Source organism: Gorilla gorilla, chromosome 14, assembly GCF_029281585.2.
Source record: "Gorilla gorilla gorilla isolate KB3781 chromosome 14, NHGRI_mGorGor1-v2.1_pri, whole genome shotgun sequence".
NCBI lineage: Eukaryota > Metazoa > Chordata > Mammalia > Primates > Hominidae > Gorilla > Gorilla gorilla.
This window is the reverse complement of record NC_073238.2, coordinates 119,288,071-119,300,055: the sequence shown is the minus strand read 5'-3', so window position 1 is coordinate 119,300,055 and position 11,985 is coordinate 119,288,071. Positions and strand designations below refer to the sequence as shown.

Below are 11,985 nucleotides of genomic sequence, written 5' to 3'. Positions count from 1 at the left end.
TTTATCTCTTTCTCTTCTTGCTCACACACAGGGGTAAGTTTGAGGGGTGAGTCATCTGACCATAGAAACTAGACAGATACTTGAAGATGCTTTTTAGAATTAAATGATGGCAGAGAAAGACAAAGAATATGTATTCCTACATTTTGAAAATGAAGACATTTCTCATGAAAAAGGGGAATAAAACACAAAAAGATGAGTTATTACCAAATGAAAAAGACTACATAGTCATTTTGTTTCTGGGTCCAAAACCTCAATGTCAATCATGTGGGTACCTCTGGAGGGGTAGCCAGAAGGGGAATCGGCCCTGCTTCATACTGAAGCAGGTATTTGGCATGTTCCTAATAGGAAAGCGTTTGTGTTTTTTATTTATTTTTTTTTTAAGTTCAATCAATTTATTTACCAGTTCTAGGTTGATTCTTCACTGACTTCCTAGTGACAGCAGGTTATCATTGTGAGAATAAAGGTGATGAACAGAATATATAATTTGATAAGCATCAAGCCTCGCATAGAGACAGTGATAAGTAAATGACAGTTCTCGCCACTCTCAGATTGCACTAGATCATGTGTTTATAATATCAAATAAATATAACTATAGTGCTTTTACAACAGACCAAATTGAAATTGAAATTTTAGTTGTTTCATGTGGTCAACAAATGAAATAAGGACTTTTCTAAACAAGACATGGCTTTAGCCACCTATGTTTACTGAACCGTATCCAAATGAACGTCTTCTGTATCCAAACTTCATGATAAAACGAAAAAGAACAGTTCACCCATAGTCTGAATCACCCTTTTTTTTTCATTACAGAAGCTACTATGTGGGAGTCAGTTAGGCATTTTGGGAAATTATACCTACCGCCTACTCAAAGATTTAATATTAAAATGTACTAATTTTTTAATATGCATCAAATAGGTGAAATTTAAGTGGAATTTTTCCAAAAGATTTTAAGGATCTATTTAATATGCTATTAAGGGAGGGAAGGAGAACTCTAAATTAGCTAGGATATATTTTAAATGATTGACTCCCCAATTGTTACATAAGAGCAACTAACTAACCAACCCAACAAAACAAAGTCGATTTTACCAAACCCTGAAAAGATCCCCATAGATTCCCAATCATCTCCTCTATCAGTTGAAGTCCCTATAAATGTTAAATAGTTATTGCCTGCAGAAACAATACTTCTAGGAGTTACTTGTCTGATTTTGTTTTTTTGTTTTGTTTTGTTTTAAGATGAATTCATATCTTTGAGTATCAGCTTAGTGTTTAATGTGGTCAAACCAGAAGTAGATAAATGAAGCTAGATCCTTGAAACTTACTAAGTTTATCTCTTTCTCTAGATTTGAATATATCCAGGGTAACTTCTATAGGCATCTCTGAAAAACTTTTTCAAAATAAGTAACAAAAGATAAGGAGGTGGGAGAGAAGGCTTGAAATGTTCATTTTCTGCAATCATTTGCTACACATTGACTTAGGAGATTACATTATAAAATTTCCATGTATACTATGTTAGTAATAACCAGAAAAAACTGTTCAATTGTTGGTTAAAATGTTCTTTAATTTTTCTTTGCTTTTTAAGATAAATATTTTTCAATATCTGATTGTCTTTCCCCCATCCTTATTTCCTTATTTGCAGTCTTAGTTGATCTCTTCTGGATATTTTTAGATCATAAAAAAGTAGACGGAAAAATTTTAAAGTGCTCGGCAGGCAGAGAGCTCTCACAGCGCCATCTCACTTCATCCACTTCTTTACGTAATTTTTAAGTTAGGTTCCTGCTGCTTCCATAAGTGTTTCGACTTTAGAATCCCTGCCCACACAGATACACTATTGACAAGAAAATACAAGAAGAAGATGTCTTTTTATTTCATAACACATGAATTCAGGGTAGAGCCTGGAAAAAAAATAAAATGTGGACAGAAACAGTGTCCAGGAGGGAAGTGAGGAAATCTCTTTTGTTCCTTTAGTACTTTCTAAGCTTTCTTTCATTATCTATGCCAAAGACGTGAGGTATACCCTTGCTACATTTGGCAAATATGGACCTGTTGATTCTATCAGGCAGATACTAGGATAAAGTTTGGCTCCCTACGTTCTTGGGAAATTCCCTAACTTGTTTTCATTACTGTAATAATGAGATTACTTATTTACTTGAAAGGGGTGGGGAAGATATTATTCAATTTTCTTTAGAAGGCATTGTATAGTTATTACTCTAACAATTTCTTCACTGATTCCCAAAGTTAAATAAAAATCATGACAGAATAACTTTTTAATCATCTGACATTTAACATGTCTCTACTTCTTTCTACTACTCAAATCAAAGTAGAAATGTCTGGAAATTAAAAGGGGGGGGTCACTTACACACACACACACACACACACACGAACACACACATGAACACCGAAGGGAATTTCCAATTTTCTAGCAGTTTGTGTTCCATAGTTCCACTATTCGGAACTTGGAATAATTTTAAGTATATAGTGGTGATCTATTACAAGAATTTAGCTTTCCCTTCATAAATTAAAATAAATAATCAAAAAAGGAACTTAATAAAACACAAATAAAACTGACTCGTGGTTCCCCAGGCTGTATAGGAAGCATAGTGGCTTCTGCTTCTGGGGAGGCCTCTGGGAGCTTCCAATCTTGGTGGAAAGCAGAGAGGGTGTGAGCCATCTCCCATGGTGCGAGCAGGAGCAAGAGAGAGAGCGAGGAGGTGCCACCCACTTAAACAACCAGAACTCATGAGAAACTCACTCACAAGGACAGTACCAAGAGGGGTGGTGTTAAACCATGCAGGAGAAATCGCCCCCATGATCCAATCTCTCCCCACATGGCCCCACCTCCAACATTGGGAATTACGATTGAGCGTGAGATTTGGGTGGGAACACAGATCCAGACCACATGAAACCACACTTATTTATCATCTCGCAGTTCTGTGGGTCAGAAGTCTCAGAGGGTCCCACCATTCTCTGCTGCGGGCCTCGTGAGGCTGAACTCAAGGGGTCAGCTGTGCTCTCCAGGAGTTCCGAGGGTTCTACCAAGTTCATTCTAGTTACCAGCAGAACCCAGTTCCTTGAAACACTAGGACTAAGGTCCCTGTTCCCTTTCTACTGCCAGCCAGGATCTGCCCTCAATTCCCAGATACCTCCCTCACTCTCCATCCCATGGGGCTCTCAGGCCATGACAGCAGATGGGTCCCTCACATCAACTCTCTCCCACACTTTGAATCTCTCTGACCTCTGCACCCAGCCTGAGCAAACTGTGCATTCTATGGACTCACCTGATTAAGCTATGCTCACTCAGGTATTCTCCATATGTTGCAGTTAACTCATCTGGGACCTTAATTACATCTGCAAATCCCATCACAGCAGCACCTAGATTAGTGTTTAATTGAATAACCACAGGACTAAAATCTTGGAAACTTCCTAGAATTTTGCCTACAACAGAAGGTTAGAGCTTCCTATGGGCAATAGTTACCTTACCTACTTATCTTGTAATTGTCTCTCCCTGCGATTTTGCTTTAACTTCCAGTTTAAATAAAACATCATATTCTCTCTCTTCTAATCCTGAAAAAATATACATAATTTTGATGATATTTTTTAAAGTTCTTTTTGTTTTTGAAACAAAGGATATAAACAGCATCTGCAAAAAATCAATAAAAAGTCTTATAATAAAGCATGTCCTTAATATTTATTAGTACATGAATATAAATTTAAATAAATCTATGTAGATTCTAGATTTTATTGCTCCAGTTCAATTTTCTCTAGGCTCAACTTCCAAATTCCCAGAGCTCTCACCTTTCTCTGAGCATCATCTAAAACCTGGTTAAGATAACAAGGGCTTAGAGAACACCTGCTCTCATCAACGTTTGCGTTTTCTATTGCCCCTCCACAATACTGTCTGCGATTCGATGAACTACTAGCTATATTGCATCCCAAAGCCATGTCAAAATCTCAATGCTCATTGCTTTTCTAATATTTCCTCGTGGCTTTTTCAGAATTTTTTTCCTGAGGGGACATTTGGAGGTGCCACTGCCTCACTCACTGAAGCAAGATGGCAGCTACACACCTTTGACAGCCTCTATCTTTCTCTTTCCTTTACAGGCCCTTCTTTTCTCTTGCTGAATCTGAGAAGTAGAGTCAGAAGACAAGGCCAAGTTCATGCAGTGACAATGCTCCAACGCTATCACATAGATGGAAATCCACTGTGTTCGGGGGAAAGACTGGACTGATTTTATTAGCCTTTTTGGCCAGTGGCCTTGTCCACTCCCACTTTTGAGGATGCTTTTTGACAGTTGCTTGTTAGTTTATGTGTTCATTTGAGACAGGGTCTAGCTCTGTTGCCCAGGCTGGAGTGCAGTGATGCCATCATAGCTCACTGCAGCCTAGAACTCCTGGCCTCAAGTCATCCTCCTTTCTCAGTCTCCCAAAGCACTGGGATTACAGGCGTGAGCCATCGCACTCAGCTGACAGCTGCTTATTAATCATGGTTCTTGCATTGAATAACCTTTCTAGTTAGTGAGCGAGGCATAGAAGGCAGGCTTGAGGACTCATAAATTGCCCCACCTACACCCCCACCGAAAGCAACACAATCTCTCCTAATTCGATTGACATCCTGCACACACCCAGCTTGGCTTCAGGGAAGGAAAATGGGTTCCTGCCATACAATCTCCATGCAACAACTCCTGCCAAATGCAACACAGACCATAATGTCATTTATAATTTGAATTGTACCAGTTTAGACATTTAAAATATCTCACGTATTCATCGTTACATTCATCTTCGTTTTTCTCCATTTCTATTTTTGGCAATCCTCTAATTTCTTGTTCTCTTAAGTAAGAAGAAACAAAAAATAACAACAAAAGAAAGCTCTTCAAAAATACTTGGATTCCGGTATTTGTGCGTGGTTTCAATAGGGAAGCTTTTTCTAAACTACTTGGACTAGAACAGAACAAAATATATGAGTTTGGGGAAAAAAGACCACAACAGGGGTGTGTGTGAGAGGCAGGTGCTGGGGGAGGGGCCTCAAACAGCAGAAAAGCTTTGAAGCCCTATAGGGCACTGACCTGCAAGGACTAAGTTTGAACAATTGTGTGGGAAGTTTGGGGGTTACTAAGCTAGCTTCGTAATGTAACTTCTTTCCCCTCTTTCCTTTTTTGACAATAGCATTCCTTTCTCCATTTCTGTTCTGTTATTTTTTTAACACATCTAAAATGACATAAAGCAAACATAATACACAAGCACACACCTGCACTCACATACACAAACACACAAACTTCTGTGAGTTCCACAGAGGCCGACCCCTTTGCTTCAGTGAGGGCTGTGGAACTGGAATTTCATTCTCCGATGGACTTGCTCTGAAAAACAATTAGGTAAAGAGCTCCCACTGGTGGTGGAGGGAATTTTACTGTCCACACGAAATGCCTTTCCCTACCAGTCAGTGCTTGGAGACTGGATCTCCGAGTCACAGACGAGATGTGGGCTAATGTTGCTCTTTCGCCATGTGATGTAGCAAATAAAATGCCATTGTTCCCCTAGGTGGCTGTGGGTATTAGTCACAGCTGACGCTAAGCAGGAGGTGCGTGGTGTGCTGCCAGGACTGTTATTAGTTACAAGTCTGGATGGGCTCCCGATGCACCATTTTCAAGTAGCTTCAATGCTTTTAAACTTTTAGGAATTCCAAAGCTACTGCTCCAAAGCCTCAAGTTCCCTCACCTTAGAACAAAGATTGGTGCCTTTATTACCAGTCTCATGTTTAACCAGAGAAAGTACAACTTTTCCAAGTTTAAGCTTCTCTAAACTGCTTTTGAGGAAGAAGAGAGGTTCTCTGCATGTGTCCGAGATAATTGTCAAATACCAAATTTGAACACACGTTCTGAGTCACCTGAAGAACCAGCCCGTGTCACTAAGACAAGGACAAATAGCTCCTCTGCTGTGGGACTCTTCACCTACCGCAGATGTTTCCATAAATATTTCAGCAGATAACATTTTCATGACAATTACCAAGAATGTGTGTGTGCGTGTTTTTTTTTTTTTAATTTACAGTCTATGTGAAAAATGTAATAGAAGAGAATAATGCTGGATTTATATGGGAGAAAAGTGTAGGTTTTTCTCCTATTTGGTGTCTTAGATTAAGGTACTTTGATACATCTGTCCAAACAGACATTATATCGTGAACAAGAAAAGATGGGACTGGTAGAGACTCAAAGTAACAAGAACAGTTTCCAAGAAAGAAGCAAGGCTATTAAATACTAGGCTGTTGCAAAAGTAATTGCGGTTTTTGCCATTTGAAAATAATGCCAAAAAACATAATTACTTTTGCAATAACCTAATAATTAGACCCAAGATAAAAATCCATATATACTCAACTTACTTTTAAATCCAGAGCTTATGTCTTTTTCCAATCAGACCTCAACATAGAACTTCGCTTAGATTTTCTTATGATCTGGGTTATGTAAACCTCCTGGGATTTATAAAACAACTGGATATCTTGAATCCTTCTCTTTAAGTCAGATCTTGTCAGCCTGTGATGCCACCTACAGTGAAATTTATTAAGTATACAACCTAATTTTGCTGTTATTTCTAGAGTCTATGAGTTATGACTACACAGCATAAGTAATGACTTAATTAAATTAATTTAAGGTATGGTGTTAAGATTAACAGCACCAGCTCATAGTGGTCTGTAGTAATTGGAGATCTCATGTTGTACCTCTTTTTTATAATCACAAAGTCAATCTCTTTAAATTACTCAGACCCAAAAAGGAAAATCAGGAAGACAGCAAGGGCAATGAATGGCACGGTCAGGAGAGATCTGTTGCGAATAGTTAATTAGAAAATACAAAGTTTAGTTTAGTTTTCAAAACATACTCTCAAGTACTGTGTCGTGTTTTTAAAGCACCAGTTGAGCTTGCTGCCCACCCCTCATTTGAGCTTGCTGCCCACCCCTCATTTTTTTTTTTTTTTTTTTTTTTTTGAGACGGAGTCTCGCTGTGTCACCCAGCCTGGAGTGCAGTGGCGCGATCTCGGCTCACTGCAAGCTCCGCCTCCCGGGTTCACACCATTCTCCTGACTCAGCCTCCGGAGTAGCTGGGACTACAGGCGCCCGCCACCAAACCCGGCTAATTTTTTTGTATTTTTAATAGAGACGGGGTTTCACCGTGTTAGCCAGGATGGTCTCGATCTCCTGAACTCGTGATCTGCCCGCCTCGGCCTCCCAAAGTGCTGGGATTACAGGCGTGAGCCACCGCGCCCGGCCCCATCCCTCTTTTAAACTTTACTCATTTGTTCATTAATTAGTGCAAACATCATGTGATAAGTGGTCTGCACATGCCTGCTTCATGCACCCACACACAACTGACAAGGCTGCTCTTAAAAAGCTGCCACAAGATTGCATACATGACCTATCAGGAATCACAGGGACACAAGTGATTGTTGCTTATTCTTTGAAGTTTTGCATATTCCCAGAAACATCAAGAAGAAGGCACAAGGCAACCCTGCAAAGGTTCCAGCACTTTTCCCCCAAAAGGCTGCTGCCAGTGGGTTAGCTGCAGCACAGCTGTCCACAAGGTCTTCCTCCTGCCAGGTGAAACACAGAACCCAAGCTGCAAATATGGGGAAGCATGTCCTGGTACAGGCTGGCTTTGCCAGAGTCAGTGCTCTCTTTCACCTACATGGTAGTGGGTCCATGGGGCATGACAGCGAATTCAACAAAACTGCTCATCATGAGGTGTCATGAGAGCCAGAGTTATGGGGGCCTGTTTAAAGATTGGAACATTTCCTAAAGAGTGAATATGAATTGGGGTACACACAGAGAGCCATGCACTCACACAGATTTGCGCATACATGATTTTAATAGTCCTACCCACATTATAGTTAGGAAGAAGCCATCTTTGTTTAGGAAAATGAATTTCCTGCCACTTAGAATTTGAAAAGAGTGATTCTAAACCTAAGGGTTTAAGGGAGACGATAGAGTTAGCAGGTGTAAACAGGACTGAGGGGATGCTAAAGAGAGAAGTGGGGAAAAAGGAGGAGGCAATCTTGGAGGAAACTGGAACTTACAGTCAAGTGGCCAGAAATAGTATCTCTGTAGAGGACTAGCTGATTAGCTTTTGAGAACTTGCATAGGATACTGTATGCAACCAATTGATAATAGAGAAGGTATTCCATTTTTAAATAAATTTTAAAAGATTTCCCTCTCCTTCTGTCTTTGAGCTGTAAATTTGATTGAGTTCTGTGCTAGGGAAGGTGCAACACAAGAAAACAGCTGAAGATAAACTTCGAGACAGACGTGACCTTGCATATATAAACATTTGGGAAGTTTTGTAATTTTTGAGCTGGGCAATGGGCTTTTTTCCAAGATTTGAGGTAGCTGGTGGTTTATTTCAAATGTATCTAAATCCATTGGACTTGGAAGTCATTGCTGGTAACTGGATAATTAAGGATTTGGTAATTTAGACACTGTAGATATTTCAAATTAAAACAGAATCAATTTATTATTATATTAACTATGAAAGGGCATCCCTACCTACCCCAAAACACTCAACACACAACACACACACACAATCCTATACATTGACTTGATGGGAAATGGTTTGCTTTTCTCTCAGATGGGGAAAGATTCTATAAAACATATTCCTGTTTTACAAGGGAGATCAAACTGATTATTTTCCCTGTAAGTACTTTTTATACATAATCAGACACATCAATAAAAATGAAAAAGTATTTAAGAAATTATGTGTCCCAACCTCCTCATTTCAAAGACGAGAAATCAAAAGCCCAGGGAACTCTACATAACACGTTGGTGCAGGTTTGAGAGTTTAACAGGCTTGTACAGTTAGACACGTGGCCTGCTTTAAATTGATGTTGATGTATCATTTTGATGCTTTTAATTTTTGTGGGAAATGCAATAGCATTATCCAATATAAACTTATTTTTAACTGCAAATAAAATTTAACTAGTTTCTCGCCAATGTTCACCTTAAAAGTAGACTCTCTTTTTCACAGTAACATAGAGAATATACACTCAGATGCATACACCTAATCACACAACTACCCACCTATATTCCACCTCTTCTGTCCAACTGTAATGATCTCATTAAAGTAGGATAGGAAGAAAAACTCACAAGAGATCTCAAAGTTTCATGCTCTAGATGAATCGTGATGGATAAAATCTCAAGGACATACAATAAAATAACTGGGAAAATGTAGGCAAAGCTTTGTGAAAGTATCTCTAGAGTTGTTGCAGAAAATAAAGTAAAAAGATTTCTCTTACTTACTCCCCATGGCAAAAGGCCCCTCCCTCCTGCTCCGCTTCTGTCCATGCTTCCATAATTTTCACAAGAGCCAGTCTTTCATAGTCTATGTCCAACACTTACAAACTTCCCATTCCAACTTCCTATTTTCAACAATATGTCACATTCTGTTTACTTTCTAAAACAAAACACCAAAACCAAAAAGACAAAACAAATGAAAACACTCTTTCTCTTTTTTACTAGTGCAACTTCAAATCAAGTCTTTTATCCTTAAACCTGAAATATCCCACTAGACTTCCAACTCTCACACCTATCTCTAGATTCTTTCTTCTGTTGTCTTATTCACTATTAATTCATGTGCTTACTGCAACGTCTGAAACATAGTAGGGGAAAAATAACCATTTTCTGAACATATCATGTGATTTTGCACACCGTTGCCTGGCTAATTTACCAGAATTTCCCTATTAAAAGTGTAGTGCTTAAAAACCTTCCATTATTGCCCACGGTAGATATAGTATACTTTTTAAAAATCTTTAATTGTTGCTGTCTCTTCTCTTGTCTTGTCAATCTGGCATCAGTGTACCTTTTTCCTCCTTCGTACGCATGCCCTCAAGCCTAGTTTCTGTAGCTATCATGGATGATGTCAGCTTTGTGCCTGAGGAATGCCCTCCCTACCCTACCCAGCCTGGGTCTGGTCTTACCACCTCCATCAAAACAACCTGCTGCAATGATGTCTCAGCTCAGCTCACTGCAGCTGAACTCATTCTCTCCACACCCTTCTCCACAACTGGCTTCCTCGCCTCTATCTCCTTCCTCAACGATGGTACCACTCCCTCTCAATCAAAAGACAAGGAGTGGGCTCATTTCATTTCTCCCCATCTGCCCAAATCCAATCATTCACTAATGCAGCTATGCTGTTTTGACTTCCTTAACTTCCACTTTTGACAAATTTTACATTAATTCCCCTCTCACTTCAGGGACTAGACTGCTGCCTGGAAGATCACTCTGCCCGTCAGCTTTGCTCACTCAGGGCCTTTTCCTCCACAGCCTGGCACTATGTGGAGCCCTGGGAAGTGACAGTAAGAAAAAGAATCATAGCTCTGCCCATCAAAACCGTAAAAGCTTTTATCAAGGAAGACAACCAGGTCTACTAGTGAATGCTATTCAAGGTCTATCCAACAACAATCATCTAAGTTTTCTTCTGTCCTAACAGAGTGCTATTTTTTCTCAATCAATGTACCCTTCATGTCAATCATGTCATTTTCTACATCTAGGTGGAGCGTCGATATTCATCAATTTATATGTTGAATGTTTTCTTGAGTTCATAATACATTTCTAAATGACAATTTTTGTGTAGGCTATGATTACAATTTTAACACCTGGAGGCAAAGGTATTATGATATAATGAAAAAGAGGGAATTGGAAATGCCTCCTCTGCCTCAGGAGAATTTTTAGTTAGATTGCACACCCCAAAAGGTGTATAACTCACAAAAAGCTAATCAGTGACTTATAAAAATTAGATAGATCTCATGATTTTTTCTATCCTGAAATATTTTAGCAAGCAATTGTCAATATATTTTCTGCCAACTGGTTTCTTTCTTCTTTTTAAAAAAACTATTTGAAAGAGAAAAGGTTTTTCACACATTTAGGAAAAAAATCTAAAAGATAGGAAAAATTATTCATTTTTGCTTACTCCAACATCCCCTGGAAAGATATGGCTAGGAATTAGGTGACAGCATTATTTTTAAAACACAAAAGAATAAGAGAATGAGAGATCTCAAATCAGGAGTTCAGATGCTGAATTTGGCAACCTGAGATAAGCAATTTAAATACGAGGAGAGTGACAGTGTGCAGTCTATTCAAAAACTTGCCCATATAAACAAACAAAACATTTCTTCCTTAATCCTAAACAAGGTGCAGAGTTTGTATTTGACAAATATGCTATAAACTGATGGGGTTCATCAAATATTTAAGTCCTACCTGAGCCATTAAAAGTGAAGCAAACAAAATATCTGTCAATCGTTCAGAACAGAGAGGCATTTATGTATAAAATAGAATCTTATTTCTCTTAGAGCTTTTTTTTTTTTTTTTTTTTTTTTTGAGACAGAGTCCCGCTCTGTCACCCAGGGTGGAGTGCAATGGCGCGATCTTGGCTCACTGCAACCTCCGCCCCCAGGTGCAAGTGATTCTCCTGCCTCAGCCTCCCGAGTAGTTGGGATTACAGGTACCCACCACCATGCCCGGCTAATTTTTGTATTTTTAGTAGAGATGGGGTTTCACCATGTTGGTCAGGCTAGTCTCAAACTCCTGACCTCAGGTGATCTGCCCGCCTTGGCCTCCCAAAGTGCTAGGATTACAGGTGTGATCCAGCTCGCCCAGAAGCTTTTGCAATTTTTAATACTAAGTTTGATCAGGGCATCAAAACACATAGGAGGCCACCTTTTAGTTTACAAAGAAGAGACATTGTCATATATGTCACCTAAAGCAGTGGTCCCCAACCCCTGGGCTGTGGACGAGTACCAGTCTGTGGCCTGTTAGAAACCGGGGCGCACAGCAGGAGGTGAGCAGTGGGCAAGTGAGCATGACTGCCTGAGCTTGGCCTCCTGCCAGATCAGCGGGCATTAGCTTCTCATAGGAGCAGGAATCCTATTGTGAACTGTGCAAGGGAGGAATATAGGTTGTGGGCTCCTTATGAGAATGTAATGCCCAGTGATCTGAGGTGGAACAGTTTCATCTTGAAATCA

General features: G+C 39.5%; 1 long non-coding RNA gene across 1 annotated transcript; it reads right to left on the bottom strand.

Annotated features, from left to right (window-relative positions):
* Window positions 1-1,612: 1,612 nt before the first annotated feature.
* On the bottom strand, window positions 1,613-6,464 carry LOC129526281 (uncharacterized). Its single transcript, XR_008670913.2, has 3 exons — window positions 6,365-6,464; window positions 3,475-3,558; window positions 1,613-1,822 (listed from the first exon to the last, which is right to left on the bottom strand). It is a non-coding gene; the product is annotated as an uncharacterized lncRNA (long non-coding RNA).
* Window positions 6,465-11,985: the final 5,521 nt, after the last annotated feature.